General features: G+C 44.8%; 1 protein-coding gene across 1 annotated transcript in view; it reads left to right on the top strand.

The window, feature by feature from the left end:
- Positions 1-357: 357 nt before the first annotated feature.
- Positions 358-24,319, top strand: part of LOC128691015 (sialin) — a 139,242-nt gene continuing 115,280 nt past the window's right edge. Inside the window, exon 1 of the mRNA XM_070089261.1 lies at positions 358-422. The gene's annotated coding sequence lies outside the window, so the exon portion shown is untranslated. The remainder of the gene's footprint in view (positions 423-24,319) is intronic.

The raw sequence follows: 24,319 nt of genomic DNA, 5'->3' as shown, positions 1-24,319 counted from the left end.
CAAATAGTCAGTTATTATATTAGAAAGAATAATGCAAGGAAAGGCGATAAAAAACAAGGAAACAACTCCAAAATATATATGGGCCGTGAGCAGACTCGGTACCAACATCGCCGTCACCATACCTGATATAAATGACTATAATTTCTTGTAGAAACGTCGTAGAATATTCATTCTGGTACCATTGTGTTGCCAAAGAGTTGAGCTATTTTTCAGTATATATAACTCAATTTTCATATTGTTTCGATTTTTCGGTGAGCGCGCGCGGAAATTTGCCCTACTGACCCCTTATCAGCAGCCACTCTAGTAGATAAACTGTAAAAAAGTAACTGATAAGGTCGTTGGAGCTTTGTGTAATATCCTTGGAATAATATTTACTTCAACACTCAGTGTTACTTGTGTGAAGGCTGCCACTGCCGGTTCAGGTTGTGATCACATTTCTTTGGTTCGTAGATTTATTCTTCATGTTTCATGGGTCCAGTCTTCATAAGCTCTCATCCTTACCCCACTCCACAGATGATAGGTGTACTCAAAGACCATTGTAATCTGCTAAACAAAAATCTGGAACTGTTACTGAGATATCCTTACTATCATAATTCCATTCAATATTAAAGGTAATTGATTTGTGGTCGCTTGCGCGAACTTCCTCTGTAATTTCTAAATTAATAACAAGGGTTTCATTTTTTTGCCAGAACCAAATCAAGCAGGTTATTTACACTTGTAGATTCTCTAACATTGCTTTAAAAAAGAGTTCTGAACTACCTCTAAGAAGTCGTTAGACTCTTAATTCCCGGTCAAGGAATTCCAATCAATCTGACTAAAGTTAGGTCCTCTAGAATTAGTACATTATCGTGCCGTGTGGCACTAAGAATTTCCTTGCACAGTAGTCTTCCATGGCCCCTATACAAATCTGGGGGACCGTATATCACGCCTAAAATAAATTTTTCGTGCCCATCTGAAAATTCTACTTGGACTCATTGCGTGTTATATCAGATTTTATACCCATTTTCATGCAACAATTCAATTTGGCATTGCATGCGAGAAGTGCCAAGTATCTGGGATTCTCTGTCTGGCAGTGCTACCAGGCAATCACACAGGCCCACCACATAACACCATATTCCCTACCCCACAATAACCCAATAATCATTCGTCGCTCGACCTCTGTAGTGAGCGGACGTGCGTTACACTGCCCTCTGCTGGCCGTTGAAGAAAGCTGAGATTTTCTCAATATGGCAGTGCAGCCACGGAAGCGGATCAACACTGTCTGTTTTGAGCTGGTGCGTGGGGCAGTGACAGCCCAAACAGCTTCTGTTCTCCTGCCAGCCATCATCAGAGAGACTTATGGTGTCGCTGATGAAGAACTTTATGGAGTGGTGCTTAATGGGGCCTATAGGGTCTTCGTTAACCTCCGAACAACGAGTGTCTACGAGCAGTTGGTCAACAAATATCTGGATAGTTGTGTGGTTGTCAACCCGGCGGTCACAGTGAGGCTCATCGACGTATCACATTACTTCACTTGGGTTATGGTATGAAACGTGCCTTTTGAAGCCGATGGATTTACGGCAGGTATTCAGCAGGCATGGAACTGTACATGTGGCGACTGTCGGCAAGTGGACGGAGGGTGCATATGCTGGCTTCCTTGAAGGTACCTTCTCACTGAAGATGTCTTTGAAACATCCCATTGCCGCACTTGTCTTTGTGGAGAGTACAATCACTTTGCAGCGCAATGTGGTCGCCAACAGTGGAAGAAGGACGCAAGGCGGCCACCAATGGAAGAGCCCATCCATAAGGTGACTGTGATGCATGAGTCGGGTGCATGTCCAAAGACGTCATTGTGGAGTGAAGAAGTGGAGCAAGAGGAGCTGATTGAGGGGTCTTGTGTGACTCTACCTGGAGATCCTTCCTCCGTTGGCCCGGTTATGCTGGGTGAGGAGGGTAGGATGGTCATGGAAGAGAGAGTGGACGACACATTAGCGACTGTGCTGAAGGGATTGTTGGACACACCTGGAGAGGTGGAAGAGGAGGGGCTTGAATTATCCCTTGGGAATGTATCTTGTGTACGGTCCCAGGATGTAGAGGAGCTGGTAGAGAAACAGGCTGCTGGGATGGATATCATCACCGTGGAGGCGCTGGTGCATAACGAAGGCCTTCTGGAGGTGGCTATGGAGGCGGTGGGATCATGCAAATGGGCGGGGGCATTGTCAGACTCTGATGATGTCCTCACCCCAGCGCAGAGGCCAGGCAAGAAGGTGTGGGCAGAGGTGGCACAGGGCGGCCCTAAGGGTGAGGTCAGGTTCACTCGCGCGGAGCAAAAAAAAAAATTCGAAAAAATATGAAAATGGAGTTATTGTTACCAAAAAATAGCTGAACTTTCTGGCTACACTCTGGTATAATTATTATCCTTGTACGATGTTTCTAAAAGGAATTACAGCCATTTATAACATGCATGGTGACAGCGCTGACGCGTCATATTGCGTAAAAGCGCTGACGCGGCTTTGTTTACGTTTTTCTCCCGTGTTATTTTTATCATTTTCTTATATCTTTTGATGTCTCATATAATACAAATTCACCATCTGACATCATGCCAGAGCTGGCGGAGATAATATGATCAAGTAATCAGTCAGGTACCCTGGGTATAGTACCCAAAATGGCCGACACCTCCAGCCAACAAAATATTCCATAAATATTCCATACCCACGCTAATATCAATTATAAGGCTTATTTATCTATCACAATTGATCTATTATGACATAATGCAATATAATATTAGTATATAAACATAAAAAGCACACCGTAAAAAATAATATATAGCATAATATGATGCCCCAGAGGAAAAAATTCCTATCGGTGTATCGCCTGAAGGTTCGTTCTCTCTTACATGTGATGAGAGAAAACGAATTTACAATGGTTAACTGTAATAAACACTCGTAGGTCACGCAAAAAGTGTAAAATAAAGTGAATTTTTCGGGGAAAAAAATTATTTCCCGGGCACCTGGGGTGCCGTGCTCTTCGGCCTATATCTCGAAAGTAACTTATTTACCTATTTAGGGGCAATCCATCTTTATTTATGATTGAATTGACTTGATTTTCACAACAAACATAGGAGAATGATTGCTTTACAAGGTAAAGTGTACCTTTCTGAACTATCCCAAATATTTTTAGATTTATGTGGGCAACAAGACCGACATCTTCCAATATGTCAAAAAAGTTATGAAACTTATTTTTTTTTAGCATGAAGATAAGGTTTATTTTAGAATTGGTACACTTACAGTGATGGAATTAGAGGTGTTCTATCAGCAGCAAGTGTCAAAACCACTTTTCCAAGTACCACTGAGTAGGACTGCTGCCAAATGCAATTTTTCGTAAATTTTGCATATTTCATTTCCTTTTTGGCCGATATGATTGAAACTTCAGCACAGGATACTCGATATAAGCTTCTAATAGTACACCAAAAATGAAAGTAATCGGTTGAAAAATAAAAATGTCGATATGTTACACCTGAGCTCTCCCAAGTGGACGGAGGGTGCATATGCTGGCTTCCTTGAAGGTACCTTCTCACTGAAGATGTCTTTGAAACATCCCATTCCGTCGTATGTAGTGATGAACGATTTTTGTACACAAGTGATGGTGTCCTATGCTGGGCAACGCCGCACTTGTCTTTGTGGAGAGTACAATCACTTTGCAGCGCAATGTGGTCGCCAACAGTGGAAGAAGGACGTAAGGCGGCCACCAATGGAAGAGCCCATCCATAAGGTGACTGTGATGCATGAGTCGGGTGCATGTCCAAAGACGTCATTGTGGAGTGAAGAAGTGGAGCAAGATTAGCTGATTGAGGGGTCTTGTGTGACTCTACCTGGAGATCCTTCCTCCGTTGGCCCGGTTATGCTGGGTGAGGAGGGTAGGATGGTCATGGAAGAGAGAGTGGACGACACATTAGCGACTGTGCTGAAGGGATTGTTGGACACACCTGGAGAGGTGGAAGAGGAGGGGCTTGAATTATCCCTTGGGAATGTATCTTGTGTACGGTCCCAGGATGTAGAGGAGCTGGTAGAGAAACAGGCTGCTGGGATGGATATCATCACCGTGAAGGCGGTGGTGCATAACGAAGGCCTTCTGGAGGTGGCTATGGAGGCAGTGGGAGGATCATGCAAATGGGCGGCGGCATTGTCAGACTCTGATGATGTCCTCACCCCGGCGCAGAGGCCAGGCAAGGTGTGGGCAGAGGTGGCACAGGGCGGCCCTAAGGGGCCAAGGGGTCCGGTGGTGGATACTGGAAGACCTCCAGTGTCTGGTAGTGTACATGGTGGTAGACGCCGGCGGGCATCTAAAGGCAGATCAGTGCCGACAGGGCACAAGGTATAGCTGGCTTGAAGTGTGTCTCAGTAAATGTAAATCGGTTGTGAGACAGAGTGGTGTATGTGGTTTGTGGGTTTTCTTCGTAGGTATGGAGTGGATGTAGCTTTTGTGCAAGAGCACAATTATAAAGCCAGGTGTGAGTTAGTACTGGATGGTGTTTGTTGCACATTCAACTCGATTGAAATGGGGCGTCGCCATCCTTCTGCGAGAGACCAGCCTGTTTGTTGTGCATCATAGTGAGGTAAGGGAGGAGGGGCGGATCGTGTGAGTGGATGGGCTATGGATGGGGGTGAGGGTGGCGCTAGTGTGTGTATATGGGCCCACAGAGGGGGATGGACGTGTCAAGACTGCCTTTGTGAGTGATGTGTTAGTGTACCACCTCCGGTCGCTCCCCCCCCATGGCGGTTGTGGGGGGTGACTGGAACTGTGTGGTGAGAAGGAAAGATGTGGAGCTTCGAGGGGCTGGGTTTCACTCTGTAGTGTTAGGGGATCTTTTGCGAGGGGCGGGGTTGTGGCATGTGGCTACGGGAGAGGCGTGGGAGGTGGAGCACACGTTTGTGCGAGGAGTGTATGCTGCTCGTCTGGACCGTTTGTATGTAACGCAGACTGCAAAGGTGGAAAGGGTGTGTGTGGTGGAAGTAGCATATTCAGATCATCGGGCAGTTTTCGTTGAAGTGGGGTGGGATGGGTTGCCTAGGAGGCATAGGAGTTTTTGGAAATTGAATGTTCAGCTCCTTGCAGATGGAGGGGGGAGGGAGGGGTTTGTGCAATTGTGGAGGGAGTTGTGGTCAGAGATGGGGGATGTTGGGGATATGTTGACGTGGTGGGATGCAGTGGCAAAGGAGAGGATCAGGGCGTGTTATGTTAGACAGGGCAAGGTGGAGGCTCAGATGACTTTTGGGCTTATAAGATATTTAGAGTGGAGGTTGCGGGATTGTTATGGGAGAGGGGTGCAGGGCGGGGGCTATCCTGCAGAGGAAATAGAGGGGCTGAAGCAACGCATCAAGGAATTGCAGAATGAGAAGTTTAATACAGTGCGGGTTAAGGGTGGGTTAGAGGAAGTGTTGTGGGGTGACAGGCCATCGGCGTGTGTTCTGTGGGGTCAGTGGAAGCATCAGGCGGCCACAGAGATGGAATTTTTGTTAGTGAAAGAGGAGGTCGGAGGGTTTCGTGTGGGGCAGGTGCTTCGTACAATGGAAGGGATGGGTTGTTATGTGGATGAATGGTTCAGGACTTCAATGAGGAGTGTAGGTGTGCAGGAGGAAGCGTTAGGGCAGTTGGGAAGGCATGTGGTCAATGTGCAGGGATGACCGTATGGCACTGGGAGGGGACATTGAAAAAGGGGAGGTGTGGAGGGCATTATCGAGTATGAGTAGGGGTAAATCCCCGGGAATCAACGGTCTGCCATGTGAGTTTTACTTACAAAATTGGGACATACTTAAGGAGTTCTTGGTGAGATTGTTGAATGAGATGAAAAAAAGGGGTAAGCTGGGAGTTTTGCAGGCAATGGCATTGGTAGTCTTGGTCCCAAAGGTGGCCAGTCCGCACACGGTAAAGGACTATAGGGTTATTTCTTTACTGTGTGCAGATTATAAGTTATTCACTAAAATATTGGGGAATAAGTTGAAGTGTGTGATCAACAGGGTGGTGGCAGCGGGCCAGTATGGGGTGCCGGGAATGACCATGTATGAAGGGCACGGGGTGATTCGGGGGTTTGTGAAGAGTGTGCAAGGGATGGAGGGTGGGGGGTGTTGGCCTTAGATTGGCATGCAGCATATGATAATGTCGAGAGAGAAGCATTGTGGTGGATAATGAGGAGGCAAGGGTTTGAGGATTAGATTGTGAGGTGGATGCAAACGTATTATGGGGCGGGTGTTCGGGTGCAGGTGAATGGGAAGGTGGGGGAGCGGATCCCTATGGGTAGAGGTCTGCGGCAGGGATGTCCTTTATCCCAATTACTTTTTGCGTGTTTGCAGGATCCGTTTTATAGAGTGGTGGAGGGGGGGCAACAGGGGTGGGTAGGAAGAGGCATGCCGGGAATTGTCAGTTATGTAGATGACACGACGATTCTTGTGCTGGAGGGGGAAGGTTTAGGAGGGGTGGGGAGGATTGTGGACCTGTTTGGAGAGGCGACTGGTATGAGGGTGAATGTAGAGAAGTCTAAGTTTATGGGGTTGGAGGATTGGGAGGGGAAGGTGGGACGGGTAGGTAGTGGGAGGTGGGGTGTTGTGGATAAGGTCAAGATTTGTGGGATTGAGTATATACAGGATGCACAGCAAGCTAGGATGGTTAATTCAGGGAGTGTCATGGAGCGGGTGACTAGACGATTGGAAGGGTTGCGGCCAGGTCATTTAACGCTTCATCAGCGGATCATTGTAGTAAATGTCTTACTATATAGTAAAATTTGGCATATGGTCGCTATGTACCCATTGTTGCAGTCAGATATTGGGGTATTATTGAGGAGAGTCTTTAGGTTTATTTGAGGGTCGGGATGTGATTGGATGCGGAGGGGGGTTGTGACTCTCCCAGTGTGCAGAGGCTGGCTGAAGTTAATTAATTTAAAGAGTAGGATCATTGGTGTATATGTAAAATGGGGGTTCCTCCGAGAGGGGGGTGTATAGGTGGAGGGCTGCACCTTTTGTATGAGGATGTTAGAAGATGGTGGGGAGGGAAGGATTTGCGTATGTGTGAGGACGTGATGCGGGTGCTTATGTATGTTAGGGATGTGAAACACATGAGGGTGAGGGTTTTAGAGAAAGTGGTGGGGAAAAGGGAGGTGGCGGCAGTGGAAGGAGCATATCCAGTGTATGCATGGGGGGATATTTGGGGTAGGTTGTGTAGGCTACACATCCGGCCACGGGAGCGGGAGGTGATGTTCCGGTTCCTGCATGGTATCCTGCCATCAGGTACGGTTCTTAGAGACTGGAGGATTTGAGAGGAGGGCATCTGTGGGGTTTGTGGGGGTGAGGATACAGACTTTCATGCAGTCTATTTCTTTGAACGATTGGGGGACTTACGGGAGTGGATGGGGAGGGTAGTATGATGGGTTGGAGGGGGGTGATTTCGGTTTTACGGGCTTTAAGTTTGGAGGTTGGAGGGGTGGGTATCCCTGTGCAGCGGGCACTTGGTTACCTTATTGTGGATTTTGTGTTTGTGTCGTGGGCTATGACGAGTCAGATGGAGGGGGTGTGCATAAAAGAGTATTGGCGGCAACCTTTTATTGTACGTTGATCGAAATTGGGTTCTTTACGGGATGTGGTGGGAGCGAGATTTCCCTGTAAGTTACCGTGGTTTAACGGTGGGGGTCCTCTTGGGGATGTAAGAGGGGGAGGGGGTAAGGGGATGCGGCGGGCTGGTCTCCCCGGGGGGGGGACTAGTGCGTGAGAGTACGTAACACCTATTATATGTTAACAAAGATGATTGGTGTTTTATGGTGTGTAGGTTGAGAGAGTATTGGGTATGAGGTATGAGGTTTTCTATGTGTGTTGTAGCGTAAGGATATATTGTGCTTCTTTAAATATGGAGAAGTGTTAGGTGAGATTGTTCTTCATTGTATAATCGTGAATTCAACTCATGTAACCTGTGTGTGCTTTTTATGACAAAATGGGGAAATTGCATTTTTATGTTAACAAGAGAAATGATGTTTTATGGTGTGTAGGTTGTGGGAGTATGGGTATGAGGTCTGAGGTTTTCTATGTGTGTTGTAGTGTAGCATATATTGTGCGACGTCTTCATAACATAGAGGTATAATGCAGGGCATTATGTTTCTAGACAAGCGTGCGCATTTTTATGGTCTGTTTATGGTGCTGGTTCTACCCCAGAGGGTTAATGCAGTTGTTCAAATGTGATATGTTTATCGCAAATGTACTTTTTTCCATGTGTATATACCATATAGTGGAATTGTGATGAGTGAACATTGCATATCAGTATGGAGTAAGGTTTATGTTGTATGCATTGGGGTTGGTCACAAGGTTTAATAATTTGTGGAATTGTGGGGTATGTGGATGACACCACAATTTTGGTGGGAGGGGAAATAGGATTGCGGAATGTGGGACGTATAATCAAGATCTTTGGTGGGGCGACAGCGATGAGGGTTAATGGGGCAAAGTCAAAGTTATTGGAAGTAGGTACATGGGGGTAGTAAACACACTTGTGTATAGTAAAGTGTAGGGAGTAGCAGAAGTATATCATCTGAGGTCGTGTGATATTCAGGAACTGGAGAGGTGGGTTTTGAGGTATGTGTGGGGTTATGGCAAGCCATGGCTAAGGAAGGAGGTGGTGATGATGGGCATGCGGCAGGGTGGGCTGGGTCTTATACCTTTAGACACACGAGTGAAGGCAGTGTATGTGAAGCAGCGGTACCTGAGGGCAGGAGGGGAGAGGGGTATAAAAGTGGGAGAGGTCATGGAGGATGTGAGGAAATGGTGGAAGGGGAAGGCACTATTGGTGTGTGAAGATATGGTGCGTAATTTGTTGACAATACGGGATGCAAGAAAAGTAAAGGTCATTAAGCTGGGTAGAACAGATAGGCAGGGTGGGGTGTTACAGGGTGTAGCTACATATCCAATGTATGATTGGAGGGTCATTTGGGAAGATTTTAGGAAGAGTAGATTAAAGCCGAGGGTTCGTGAAGTGGTATATAGGTTTTTTATGGGAATTCTAGCTTCAAGGTCGGTGATATATAGAATGGGGTATGTAAGTGATGGCACTTGTTTACATTGTGGGGAGGAGGAGACGGCGTTTCATGCTGTATATTTGTGCGAAAACTTGGGGATTGTAAGGAAATGGTTAGCGAGGGTCCTGGGTATAGTGGCGGGGGGGGGAGGAGAAGCATTTCGACTTTGAGGGCTTTGCTTTTTGATGTGGGCAGGGTTTCCAAGGACATTCGGAGGGCAGTGATGCATGTGGTGGCAGATTTTTTGTATGTGTCTTGGGGTATGAGGGAGGTGGGGGGTGAGTGTCGGGTGCGGGCGCTTGCGGCGAGTGTGTATTGAATGGATTGCAGGAATAGGCTATTATATGGGAGGTTGTGGGTAAATAGTTTTCCTTTGGGTTATCGTAATCTGACGGTAGGTGAAATGTTAAGGTTGGGTGTAGATTAGAGCTGGAATGGGTTGTTTTCCCGTGGAAAGTGAATGTGGAAAGTGTGTGTGGTAGTGGTGTATGTGTGTGTACAGTCTTCAAGTATGAGGAGATGGCATAGGGGGGGTGAACTGAAGACATACGGCTGATAGCCTGGGGCTTTGACTTAATGACTGTAGGTAAAGATGTGAGTATGAATAGGGAGAGTGAGGTTGGTATAGTGTCAGGGGATGGCAGGGAGGGGAAGGTTTCTAACGTGTCTTGGACCTGGATGTTGGTTTTTTATGATGTGGACAAATCTGGTTAATATGATTGACTACAGGAATTCGTTATAAACAATTTGATTTTGGCAATACCAGGTCTTAGAAAATAAACTTTTACATGTTTTATATCATGTATTTGCTGTTTAATTTGCTTTATGTAGTTTTTTCATGTTTTCATATGCCTATGTAATTTTTTTCTCAGGTAGGGTGGGGAGGTTTGACTGGGGTAGGAGGGTGTTGAATTTTTGAAGGAAGTGACAGTATCACACATATTATGCTCTTTTGAGCTGGTACCATATGATGTCAAGTCATGGTAATGAATACCTGGTTTCACTTTGGTTTTTAGTTGTACAAGAGTATCTATTTTCTCCCCGAGTTGGTTTTTTGTTGGTGTCTTTTTTAAGACTTTTTTGTTACATGATAGTATAATTTTCATGAGAATTTTCTTTTTTATTTTTGTCTGCGTACACGCAGAGTTAAAATGTGCAGTGTGTTAAATTTTGTGTTTTGAATTACTTTGGAATAGGTGTTTGGGGACGTTAAGCTTGCTAAGTAGGTCAAGAGTCCGATAGTATGGGCTGATTATTGCATATACGTAGGTCTAAGATTTAGCTGCAAGTACTTCCTGTTTTTGTTTTATTCAATGCCAGATGAAGGATTGTTATACACTTTCTCATGTCCATGCATTGCACAATTTAATTTTAGCAATGATGTACTATTGTGTTTCAAATAGGGAGATAAGGATTTTATCTACTGTAACTAGACAGTTTTAATACCTTATGTTAGAATTTTGTTAGTTGTATGGGTTGTACTTGTATATATAATGTTATGTCTTTTACTTGCGGGTGTTTCCTGCCCAGCTTTTATGTGGGAGTTTCATTGTGATATGTACCAATGTAAAATTTTTTTGTAGGCTTTGGTTTGCCTAATGTTTAAGTTAATGTTCTGTATAATTTTAATTTTTGTATGCTGTATAATATTTACTGTGCACCTTGTACAAGGGGTCTAATTGTACAGAGCTGTGGGGGATTTGTGTGTGCACAGATATAAATTGTGAGTTTTTGTTTTTGCTAATGTTTTTGTTCGGTGCTGGAGCTCTCTCGCTCTTTATTCTGTTGAGAGTTTCCTGCTATTTGCGGGAAGTATTATTGTGGTATGTCTTTGCAATTTTATTGTAGGGTTAGGTTTGTCATTTGTTTAATTGTAATGTGTAATTTTATCCTTCGTATGCTGTATCATATCATCTGTGTACTTTGTGCAAGAGGGTCTTATTGTACTGTATAACAGGCATGAATTGTAAGTTTAGACTTTGTTAATGTATTTTCTGAGCAGGTGTTATCCTGTTCTTTTCATTGTTCGGTGATTGTATATCTTTTAATACAATATGAATGTAATACTTAGGGTATGCAATGGAGTTGATGGTAGGTCATTGTATTTGCAAACGGTTAACTATTGTGTTCTTTTATTTATTTATATCTTGTACTGTGTCCTTTTAAATAAAAAAAAAAACTATTTAAGCCAAAATCGTAGGTTTTACCTAATCGGCAGGACTTATACAACAGAAAGCATTTCCTTCTAGTATTCGTCACACCAGCCGTTACATAGCTAATAACAGTGTCACCATAGTACTTGGTGTGGCGGAGTTTAAAAAAAATAGAAAAGCTAAACACAGTGATCTGTAAGTGTCTAATATCTAGGATGTAAGAGGTGCAGGAGACCACCAGTTCCTCAACATGCTGTAGAAACTGCCAGCCATCACATGTTCACTTAACACGTAAGTCAAATAATAATAATGATAATAATAATAATATGTAGTCTTTAAAAATTATATATATCAAACTACGGTATTACCAACATATGCAAATAATACATAAAATACATAAATATAAAATACTACATATTTCAAACTACAGTAGCCCCTCGTTTCTTTCCTCAAAGTCTGCCAGAGAGTTAGCACCCTTGGACTTTTTCTTCTCTCAAAGAAGAACAGTATAATGTGCCTTTTACACTTCAGGAACTGGAGGCAACACTCTCAGCTTGCCGATCATGGGCAGCTGGGGCCGACGACATTCATATTCGTATGCTACAACATTTACATCAGTCAGCCCTTGCAGTCCTATTATGCCTTTTCAACCTCATTTGGTCAGAAGGAGTTCTTCCACAGCTGTGGAAATCTGCCATTGTTCTCCCTTTCCGCAAACCAGGCACTACGGGACATGAAGCCTCCCACTATTATCCCATTGCTCTTACCAGTGCAGTTTGCAAAGTGATGGAACGCCTGGTAAATAGACGTTTAGTGTGGTATTTAGAGACACACAACAGTCTCTCCACTTGTCAATATGGCTTTCGTTAGGGACGTTCTACCATAGACCCCTTGGGTATGTTCGTAATGCCTTTGCGAATAACCACTCAGTTATTGCCATATTTTTTGACCTTGAGAAGGCGTATGACAACTTGGAGGTATAATATTTTGGCCCAAGCCCACTCCTTAGGCCTCCGAGGCAATCTACCATCCTTCCTTAAGAACTTTTTAACTGACAGGCATTTCCGTGTTCGGGTTAATAATGTGCTCTCCCCGGACTTTATCCAAGCTGAAGATCTCCCTCAGGGATGTGTTCTGAGCACAACACTTTTTCTCCTTGCTATAAATGATTTGGCCTCTAGTCTTCCATCCAATATTTGGTCATCACTCTATGTTGATGACTTCGCTATTGCATGTGCAGGCGCTGACTGTCACCTCATTACAGTTTCTCTCCAGCATGCGGTCGACCGTGTTTACAATTGGGCCACCACACATGGATTTAAATTTTCCAGCACCAAAATTCACCAAATTACTTTCACTAGACGCTCTGCCATCTCCGATCATCCTTTGTACCTCTATGGCTCCCGTATCCCTGAACGTGATACAGTCAGGTTTCTGGGCCTCCTCTTTGACTGTAGGTTATCCTGGAAACCTCATATTACCTCTCTGAAGGCAACTTGTCACAGCCGGCTGAACCTTCTTAAAACCCTTGCTCATCTTTCATGGGGAGCTGATCGTCGAACTCTCCTTCTCCTACATTCCACCCTCATTTTATCAAAACTTGATTATGGTCACCAGATCTATTCAGCGGCCTCTCCTGCTACTCTCTCTAGCCTTAACCCCATTCATCACCAAGGATTACGTTTATGCCTTGGTGCTTTTCGCTCTTCCCCTGTTGAGAGCCTCTATCCAGAAGCGAACGTTCTATCCTTATCCGATCGCCGTGATGCCCATTGCCATCGCTACTATGTACGCTCTCATGATCTCCGCAATCCTTCCATTTATAGAATGGTCACTGATATTAGTATTATTATTATTATAATCAAAAAGAAGCGCTAAGCCACAAGGGCAATACAGCCTGATATTAGTAGACATTCTTTATTTGTTCGCCGCCCCTGTTTACTCCGTCCCTTCTCTCTTCGCCTACATTCACTCTTGTCTTCTCTTCAATTGCCACCTTTCTGTGTTCATGTAGCATCTCACTTTTCCCTACCCCCTTGGGAAGTTCCAGCTGTTCAAGTCTGTTCTTTCTCTCTCCCTTGCTCGAAAGCCCAACTGCCTATGGTCGCTTCCCGCTCTCTTTTTCTTGACCACTTCCACTCATTCAGTGCCATTGCAGTGTACACAGATGGCTCTAAGGGTCTAAGTCTTCTGACGGTGTAGGATTCGCAGCAGTGTTTCCGGACAGCGTCGTACGAGAGCATTTACTATCTTCGGCTAGTATTTTTACTGCTGAATTGTGTGCCATTCTTGCAGCACTTATCCGTATTGCATCTATGCCTGTGTCATCATTTGTGGTTGTCTCAGACTCCCTTAGTGCTTTACAGGCTATACAGAAATTTGATACACCTCACCCCTTAGTCCTCCGTATCCAACTTTGGCTACGCCGCATCTTTACCAAGCATAAAGATATTGTTTTTTGTTGTGTCCCTGGTCATGTTGACGTACAGGGCAATGAAAAGGCAGACACTGCTGCGCGGTCAGCAGTACATGACCTACCAGTTTCATATAGAGGTATACCATTTACGGACTATTTTGCTGCAATAGCTACCCACCTTCACACCCGTTATCAACAACGTTGGTCTACTATGCTCGGTAACAAACTTCAATCTATTAAACCGAGTATAGGTTACTGGCCGTCTTCTTGTCACCAGTGTCGAGGTTGGGAGACTACTCTCTCCCGTCTTCGCATTGGCCATACTCGTCTTACTCTCTGAGAATTGTCAGGCTCCATTCTATTGGACTGCCCACTTTATCAACGAGCACGCAGAATTTACCTCCAACGTCGTCCTCACTATGCTGCTCTCTCTTTACCCTTCTTGCTGATGGACCCACCTTTCATCCAGACTCTCTCATTGGCTTTTTGACAACAACTGACTTACTTCACAAACTCTGATGATACCTTCAGCCCTCTCTACCTCAATCTCTTGCTACCCTCTACCCCCGCACTATCCCCTGCCCCGCTGTTTTCTGTAACCTACTGATCATCCCTCCCCCCTTCTGCCACCAAATACCCTCGATTCCTTCCCTACTCTGCAGCGCTGTATAGCCCTTGTGGCTTAGCGCTTCTTTTTGATAATAATAATAATAATCAAACTACAGTATTTATACCAACTTATTGTACAAAAAACTTTTATAATAGGCTTACCTAGCCAGTGCACCCAGGAGAACTATTCAAGTGTACCAGGAGAAAAGATTGTTGTATTGGATTGAAACTGCAATATTTAATATCCATATATATCAAACTACGGTATATATGCAATATATATCAAACTACAGTATATATGCCATATATATCAAACTACAGTATATATGCCATATATATCAAACTACAGTAGATATACCAACATATAAAACAATTTTTTTTATTGTAAGCATATACTAGCCAGCCTTCCCAGTGGAACTGTTCAAACACTGAAAACTAAATACGTTCAGACGTCCTGTACACTAGCTAGCTAGGAGAGTTGCCTAGTATGCGATGAGTTGTAAAAGGCCACCATCATGAAACTCAGTTTAGTCTGCAGAAAAAGTAACAGACGAAGTCATGCTTGGGTTGCATGCAGTCTCTGTGGTAAATGGTCCCATGAATCATGCAGGATCTTTAAACCAGCAAGCACTATTGATAAAAAATCAGAAAAAAATATTTTTGGGTGCACCCAAACGAGATATACCTGTGGGAGAAAATTACATCTATATTAAAAGACACGAACAACAAAATATCCTTCTTAGAAAACATGACAGCCTAGTATAACAGCTGGGAAAATAAAATGGATATGTCGGATGGGGCTGTCTCGGAGGACAGTGCGTCAAGGGGTATTGATGTTCTCCTGGAGGACAGTGTAAAAGATGGGGCTGGTGTTGTCCTGGAGGACAGTACACCAAATGGAGATACTGGTCCTGGTGATGAAACCAGTAAAGACAACCTTATACAAAGTAGCAATACTGCTGGAGATAGAACAAAAGGGGATGATGCCTCTGGGAATAGTGTTGACACGTTACCAGTAAAAACTGGTAGATGCACTTATGTCCATACAGGGGCTGTAGGTAGTGCAGAAACAAAAAAAAATTGCATCTTTAGGGAAAGCAGTCTCAAAAAATCCTGGCAAACAAAAGTCTGATCTATGCAAATTCTATGCCTTGGGTATGTGTAGGGTTGGTATAACTGGAAATATAGTGGGGAATGAACTTTTGTCCATCCCCAAAAATGCCACACCCACATGACAACAGAAGGGTGCAACATTTCTTGTAACTTATCTCACTCTGAAATGTGTCATTCGTCAGTCCATGAAAGAAAATGCTACAATATGTACTCTCAGGCACATCATCTAAATGGACAAGAAGATTTAGATCATCCAGACCACAAGAAGCAAAAGAGGGAACCTAAAACCTCTCCAGGAAGAGGTTTTTCAATGCCAGGAAAGAAAAAAGACTGGCAAAAAAATGACAGAAGTCCAATACTAACTGAAAACACTTCTGAAGCAGAGGCGCAGTCATTGTCCTACACTCCAGAGCAGAAATTAATGCCAGCAAACAAAGCCCTCTTAAATTCCATCAGTGTAACGACATTTATCTTTGCAAACATACTGGGTCTAAAGCTATCAACAAAGAAAAATAGTTTTCATCAAAGGACTGCTTACAGAGTCAAATGCAATGTTTGCGGCTTTCACAATGACACACATAAAGGATCATTTGGACAAATAAATATGGATCCCAGGTTAAACCCTATTCAGATGTGACAGACTAAATAGGCAACAAGGGAGGGTTGGCCTGTACATCAGTCACTCATTTGCTCAGAACTACTAAACACCTCAAATGATGTAGTGGAAGTTTTGGCAGTAAAGATAAAAAATCAAAACTTCGTTATTGTTGTTGTATACAAATCTCCGGATGCAATTTCCAAACAATTCCAGGAACATTGTCCTCATCTCTCTCGGGCCATGTGGACGTGCTGTGCAGACGCTCCTGATTCAGTTGGTTTTCTGCTCAGTTTTCCTGTTTAGAGCAATCAAAATGGCGGATAGACATGGTCGCCGTGTGAATACTGTCTGTATGGAGCTGGTATGTGGTACCCTAAGCAGTTCTACAATGCAGGTGCTACTCCCTACGATTATTCGTGATGTGTATGGGATACCCAGTGAAGAGCTTTATGGTGTGGCTGTTAACGGAGTTAGGAGGATTTTCATCAAATTCATAAATGCTGGATTTTACTCAAGCATAGTTGACACGTACCAAGAGAAGAGGATGGCCGTGAATACAGCAGTGGAGGTATGTCTACATGATGTATCCAGCTATGTGACATATGTAAAAGTCAGAAATGTGCCCTTTGAAGCTACAGAGTATGATGTGGTAGCGGTATTCCGTCGTTATGGCAAGATTCATGCGGCGGAATTGGGAGTGTGGAAGGATGGGCCTTATGTGGGACTGCCCGAGGGATCCTTCAATCTGAAGATGCCGTTACGGCAATCGATACCTTCGTATGTTTTATTGGAAGAGTTCCGAACGCAGGTCTACGTATACTATGAGGGATAGAGAAGGACATGTAGGCTGTGTGGATCATTTGACTATATGGCAGCCAAATGCCATAGGAAACCAGGACGGAGGGAACAGATGCCAACACCGGTGGTGCCGGAGACACGTGCGGCCTAAAGACAGGCATCGTGCAGTTGGAATGAGGAAATGGTTAAAGCAGAGGCAGAGATGGATTCATGTGCTACATTACCAGTGGGGCCGGGGCCTGAGAAGACGACGACGACGAGCAATGACGGCGAGCCTGTAATGCAACAGGATGGAATGCTGGATGAGGTTTTGAATACCTTCCTGAGTGAGGTGGAGGGGAGTCTGGATGATGAACAGCGTGGACGCTCATTGGAGGAGACTACAGAAGCATCGGGACGTGGGAAGACCGTGTGTAATGAGGGCAAGGTGCACACGGTAGTGGCTGAGGTGCACAAAGAGTGCACAGAAGAGGAGGTTACATGTGGAGATGGAGGTTCATGCAAGAGAACAGCTCGGACGTCTGATATGGATGACGTCTTAACGCCCGGGGAGAGACCTCGGAAGAAGTCTTGGAGGCCCAGGTTGGACATCCTGGTCTAACCAGGGCCTCTTGAACCTTTGAGTAATGAAGTACTCAAAGGTTCAAGGGACAAGGGGGGGGTTGGGGGACTGGACAGACAGGGTGCCAAACGGGGCTCTAGTCAGCAGCCAAGTCACGCGGATGCCATTCCAAGGCAGTGGGGCAAGCCTCCTTTACTGTCATAATTCAAGGTTGTAACGATTAATGTTAATGGCCTGAGAGCCGAGGTAAAAAGAGTGGGGGTGGAATGGTTTTTAAGGAGATTTAATGTAGATATATGTTTCATTCAGGAGCACAATTACAAGTTTGGTTGTGAGTTGTCTCTGAAAGGATATAAGTTGTATGTGAGTGGCTCTTTGAGGTTGAAAGGTGGGGTTGCTGTGGCTGTAAAGGAAGCCAGTCCATTGTGTATTTTGGGGTGGGAGTAGGAGGGGAGGGTCGTGAGGGTGGAGGGAGAGTGGGAAGCAACGAGGGTTTGTTTTATAGGAGTATATATGCCGGCGGATGGCAACGCACGAGTCAAGGAGAACTTTGTGAGGGACTTTTTGATGTACTATTTAAGGGGATTACCTTTAGTCACTGTCAAAGGGGGAGATTGGAATTGTGTTATTCGGAGTGGGGATATGGAACCGAGGGGAGCGGGGTGTATGTTAGGCATGTTACGCAATGTGTTGGGAGACGTGGGGGTTTTGGATGTTGTGGGGAGGGGTGGTTGGTGGGTTGAGTATACGTTTGTCAGACGTGGTTATGCTGAAAGATTTGATAGGATCTATGCAACGGAAGCCGTTCGTGTGTTGTGAGTTACGGCAGATCTTGATTGGGAGGGTATGGTTAGGATGCAATCGGGTTTTTGGAAATTAAATGCAAGACTCGTGAGGAGTGAGGAGGTGAGTATGGCGTTTGGGGAATGGTGGCAAACTTTTTCGGATTCTAGAGAGGTGGAGTCGTGTGTCTTAGAATGGAGGGAAAGGCATGCTAAGCCGGGTATTGCAGGTTTTTATAAAAGGAAGGGAAGGGAAGAGGCAGGGTGGAGGTATGGGTTGCAAAATTATTTGGAATATCAGCTAAATGGGTGTTATGAGGAAGGGGGGGGGGTCGGCAGTACGGAAACATGGTGCAACTCAAGGACAGGTTTTCAGAGTTACATAATGGTAGATTTGATGGGGTACATGTAAGGGCGGGAATGGAGGCTGTGCTGGGGGGGGGGATAAACCTTCGGGAAGTGTTTTGCGAGGTTTTAGGGTAAGGCAGAAGGATTCGATTATCTTAAACCTCTAGGTAAGTGAGGATATTGGTGGATATCATAAGGGGCAGGTACTAAATACTACAGAAGGCATGAGTAATTATGCTGATTTCTGGTTCCAAAGGAAGTGGGGGAAGGGGGAGGAAGGCGATGCTATTGAGGAGGTGTGGGGAGAGAGAGGGTTAGGGTCGTGTGGAGAGGAGGGCATGGGGATGGGAGGTGAGATTAGCATGGGGGAAGTTGAGGAGACTGTGTTCAACATGAGTACTGGCAAGGCACCGGGTATAGATGGGATTTCAAATGATTTTTATAGAATTCAATGGGAGCACATTAAGTACTGTCTGGTGAGGGTCATGAATTGTACGCGACGGGAGGGACAGTAAGGACAGACTCAGCGAACGGGTGTAGTCGTATTAGTACGCAAAAAGCAAGAGGGAAGAGTATTGAGTGTGTACAGAGCTATTTCGCTAATGTGTGCCGACTACAACTTTTTCGCAAAGATACTGGGCAATAGGATGTAGAAGGTGTTAGGTCGGGTTATTTATAAGGGGCAGATGGGTATTCCAAGCAGAAGTATGAGAGAGACGGGCATGGCTGCATTAGGGATTTTTTGGAGGGTTGCAACGGGGGAGGGCTTTTGGGTATTGATTGGGAAAATGCATACGACTGTGTGGATAGAAACTTTCTGAGGGCTAGTTTGTTGCATCTCGGTTTTGGCAATGGTGCAGGTACAAATTAATGGCAGGTTTGGTAGGCCTGTCAGGATGGAGAGGGGATTGAGACAGGGGTGGTTAAGGAGTTTACGGGCGGGGGACGTCACCTTACATAATATTTTATACCACCTTGTAATTTATAATGTTTTAAATAAAATATATAAAAAAAATCCAGGAACAGCTTTAGGAAATTACCCACTGTCTGGAGAGTCTCCCAACTCGTGCCCTAGTCATCTTGCTACTTTTTTTTTATATTTTATTTAAAATATTATAAATTACAATGGGGTATAAAATATTAAATAACACCACAATACAGGATCTGAACAAGATTACTAAGAATCATACCACAAGTGCAAGAGAAAAAATTTTGAAAACCCAATACAAAATAGGAATGTTTAACAAACACGCGAAATACATACACACCATTCACTGACACATATTATACAAAATGATAAAATATCTGACACATACACACAAAACTGTTGGGGGGACCCCCCTTAAAACCTATCTATAAATACACCCACATCATTCGCACACTTAATGATCACAGCAGTGATCAAACTTAAATTTATGTAACTTTATATATACATGCAACTGTTTATGAGGTTTTACTTAAGAACAAATTCTTGTAATTATCCGAAAAAATTACTCCATAACAAAAATAAGTATTACACAAATTACATAATCATATAAAGCATCAACAACTGCAAGATTTTTACAGCATATGTTGCATCAGCAACGAAAACAAAACATGTAAATACATATATAAAAGCCATCTAAGAGGAATTAAAATCCCTACAAAATTACAATAAATACTACGAAAATACGTGCCAGAAAAATTATCTTTGCAAAAACTGGTAGACCAACATGGACAGTGACTTCTATAACTCCCTTTTAATCACAAGGCCTAATTTATACAAATCCTGGGCTTATCAAAACCTTTCACACAAAACTTACATGTCAACACAGCACCACGCAGTACATACCTCCCCGACCCTCACATTCTTTCGCAAAAACTTTACCTCATACACTCCCCCTCCGAAAACTAATGTCAACCCGCATATAAAGGAAACCAGTCCTTTACGTATAATTAGCTCGCCAAATGAATGAGACCATTGACCGTAATTTTGCAGTAGGTCTCTGGAAAACGTGCCCTCCACTGTCCCCCATAAATAAGTTTGTTCCTGCAAACCGTTCTATATATGCCTGCCGCAATTGCCCTAATTCTAATTCCCCCCACCCCGTGTCCCTCATCCCCCAGGAAATATACAGAAAATCCGCCACTACATACATTATCGCCCTTTTCATTTTTCTTGAGACCCCGCGTACTTCTAATGTTAAGGCTCGCAGGGTCTCTACATTACCCCCACCCATCAACCTAAAAACCCTCGCTAACCATACCCTTAACTCCCTCAACTCTTCACAGAAACAAACCGCATGAAAAGCTGTTTCCTGTTCTCCACAGTGCTCGCAGGTCTGTTCCCTCACCAATCCCATTGAACACAAAACAGTTTTCGATGCTAATATCCTCATCATTAATCTATATACAAACTCCCGCACTCTCAGCATTAACTTAAGCTTTCGAAAGTCATTCCAAATCATCCCCCAATCATACAAGGGATAAACCGATATCCCCTGTATGATTTCCGGCCTCCTGCTCATCGTCACCAAATGCCCCACCCTAAGTTTTTCCACCTCCCTAATCAATAACAATAACCTCAGCATATCCTCGCATTCAATTAATTCTTTTCCACTCCACCATCTCCGCACATCCTCCATCACTTTCCCCACTCTAACCCCTCTTTCCCACCCTCCCTAACGAACCTGTTTCACATATAGGGCCTTCACTATCGGCCCCAACGCTAAAAGGCCTACTCCTCCACTGCGTATATTCGACATCACCACCTCCTTGCTTAGCCATGCCCTCCCGAAACCCCAAACAAAGTAATGCCCTCCTCTGAATCTCCTGTACATCCTGGGTCTGCAATGGATACACCACAGCCATACTCCACACTTTACTATAAACTAATGAATTTACGATTATCACCCACTATTGTAAGGTGACGTCCCCTGCCCGTAAACTCCTTAACCTTTTAACAGTCTTCACCACCACATCCGAATTCACCTGCCTAACCTACCGCACATCTGTCATGTATATAACTCCACAAATTTTTAGCCTAACCACCAGTTCCCACCCAAACCCCAACCCCAAGCCCCCCCCCCCACCCAGGAATCCACCTCCAGCAAACTTGATTTTGCTCTGTTCACCCGCATTCCAGACGCGCTCCTGAAAAGCTCCAGCACACTTTCCATCGTACGCAATCCCTCCACTTGGGCTATCAGAACAGTGGTATCGTCCACATGCCCCACCACATCTATACACCCATCCTTCTCCCCATTTAAAATCCCCCTCTCCTCAACGAGCACATAAAATGGATGCTGCATACACGCAAACAATATTTGAGAAAGGGAACAGCCCTGTCTCAATCCCCTCTCCATCCTGACAGGCCTACCCAACCTGCCATTAATTTGTACCCGCACCATTGCAGATGAATACATTGTAGCAATCCACCTCACCACTCCCATGCCAAAACCGAGATGCAACAAACTAGCCCTCAGAAAGTTTCTATCCACACAGTCGTATGCATTTTACCAATCAATACCCAAAAGCCCTCCCCTGTTGCAACCCTCCAAAAAATCCCTAATGCGGCCATGCCCATTTCTCATACTTCTGCCTGGAATACCCATCTGCCCCTTATGAATAACCCGACCTAACACCTTCATCCTATTGCCCAGTATCTTTGCAAAAAACTCGTAGTCGGCACACATTAGCGAAATAGCTCTGTACACACTCAATACTCTTCCCTCTTGCTTTTTGCATACTAATACGACTACACCCGTTAGCTGAGTCTGTCCTAACTGTCCCTCCCGTCGCATACAATTCATGACCCTCACCAGACAGTACTTATTGTGCTCCCATTGAATTCTATAAAAATTATTTGAAATCCCATCTATACCCGGAGCGTTGCCAGTACTTATGTTGAGCACAGCCTCCTGAACTTCCCCCATGCTAATCTCACCTCCCATCCCCATGCCCTCCTCTCCACACGACCCTAACCTTTTCCCCCCCCACACCTCCTCAATAGCATCGCCTTCCTCCCCCTTCCCCCACTTCCTTTGGAACCAGAAATCAGCATAATTACTCATGCCTTCTCTCGTATTTAGTACCTGCCCCTTATGATATCCACCCATATCCTCACTTACCTAGAGATTTAAAATAGTCGAATCCTTCTGCCTTACCCTAAAACCTCGCAAAACACTTCCCGAAGGTTTAACCCCCCACAGCACAGCCTCCATTCCCGCCCTTACATGTACCGCATCAAATCTACCATTATGTAACTCCGCCAACCTGTCCTTGAGTTGCACCATGTTTCCGTACTGCCGACCCCCCCCCTTCCTCATAACACCCATTTAGCTGATATTCCAAATAATTTTGCAACCCATACCTCCACCCTGCCTCTTCCCTTCCCTTCCTTTTATAAAAACCTGCAATACCCGGCTTAGCGTGCCATTCCCATTATTCTAAGACACACGACTCCACCTCTCTAGAATCCCAAAAAGTTTGCCACCATTCCCCAAATGCCATACTCACCTCCTCACTCCTCACGAGTCTTGCATTTAATTTCCAAAAATCCGATTGTATGCTAACCATACCCTCCCAATCAAGATCTGCCATAACTGCCCTATGATCAGAAAACCCCACATCAAAAGTCCTAACTCCCAACTCACGAACGGCTTCCGTTGCATAGATCCTATCTAATCTTGCAGTATAACCCCGTCTGACAAACGTATACTCAACCCACCAACCACCCTTCCCCATAACATCCAAAACCCCCCCATCTCCCAACACATTGCGTAACATGCCTAACATACTCCCCGCCCTCCTCGGTTCCACATCCCCACCCCGAATAACACAATTCCAATCTCCCCCTATTACAGTGACTAAAGGTAATCCCCTTAAATAGTACATCAAAAAGTCCCTCACAAAGTTCTCCTTGACTCATGCGTTGCCATCCGCCGGCATATATACTCCTATAAAACAAACCCTCGTTGCACCTAACTCTCCCTCCCCCCTCACGACCCTCCCCCCCTCCTCCGACCCCAAAATACACAATGGACTGGCTTCCTTTACAGCCACAGCAACCCCACCTTTCAACCTCAAAGAGCCACTCACATACAACTTATATCCTTTCAAAGACAACTCACAACCAAACTTGTAATTGTGCTCCTGAATGAAACATATATCTACATTAAATCTCCTTAAAAACCATTCCACCCCCACTCTTTTTACCTCGGCTCCCAGGCCATTAACATTAATCGTTACAACCTTGAATTATGACAGTAAAGGCGGCTTGCCCCACTGCCTTGGAATGGCACCCGCGTGACTTGGCTGCTGACTAGAGCCCCGTTTGGCACCCTGTCTGTCCAGTCCCCCAAGCCCCCCCCCCTTGTCCCTTTAACCTTTGAGTACTTCATTACTCAAAGGTTCAAGAGGCCCTGGTTAGACCGGGAGGTCCAACCTTGGCCTCCAAGACTTCTTCCGAGGTCTCTCCCCGGGCGTTAAGACGTCATCCATATCAGACGTCCCAGCTGTTCTCTGTCGTGAACCTCCGTCTCCACATGTAACCTCCTCTTCCGTGCACCTCAGCCACTACCGTGTGCTCTTTGCCCTCATTACACACGGTCTCCCCACGTCCCGATGCTTCTGTAGTCTACTACAATGAGCGTCCACGCTACTCATCATCCAGACTCCCCTCCACCTCACTCAGGGAGGCGAAGGCGAAGAATTACAGAGCTGCTGAGAGGGGCCAGTATATCTGAGATACAAAGGGAGGCACTGGTAAGAGAAATAGCAAATATCGAATTTATGTGTGAAGAATCCTACAGGAGACAAAAATCTCGGGAAGAACTTAAAATGAAAGTGAAAATGAAAGAAACCTGAAATTCCTCTTTTGCGCCAAATCTAACGGGAAAATAATATCCAGTATTGAACCCCTGCTTAGACAA

The sequence above is a fragment of the Cherax quadricarinatus genome, chromosome 27 (assembly GCF_038502225.1).
Source record: "Cherax quadricarinatus isolate ZL_2023a chromosome 27, ASM3850222v1, whole genome shotgun sequence".
Classification (NCBI taxonomy): Eukaryota; Metazoa; Arthropoda; class Malacostraca; order Decapoda; family Parastacidae; genus Cherax; species Cherax quadricarinatus.
The sequence above is the reverse complement of the archived record's forward strand: the minus strand, read 5'-3'. Positions and strand labels throughout refer to the sequence as shown.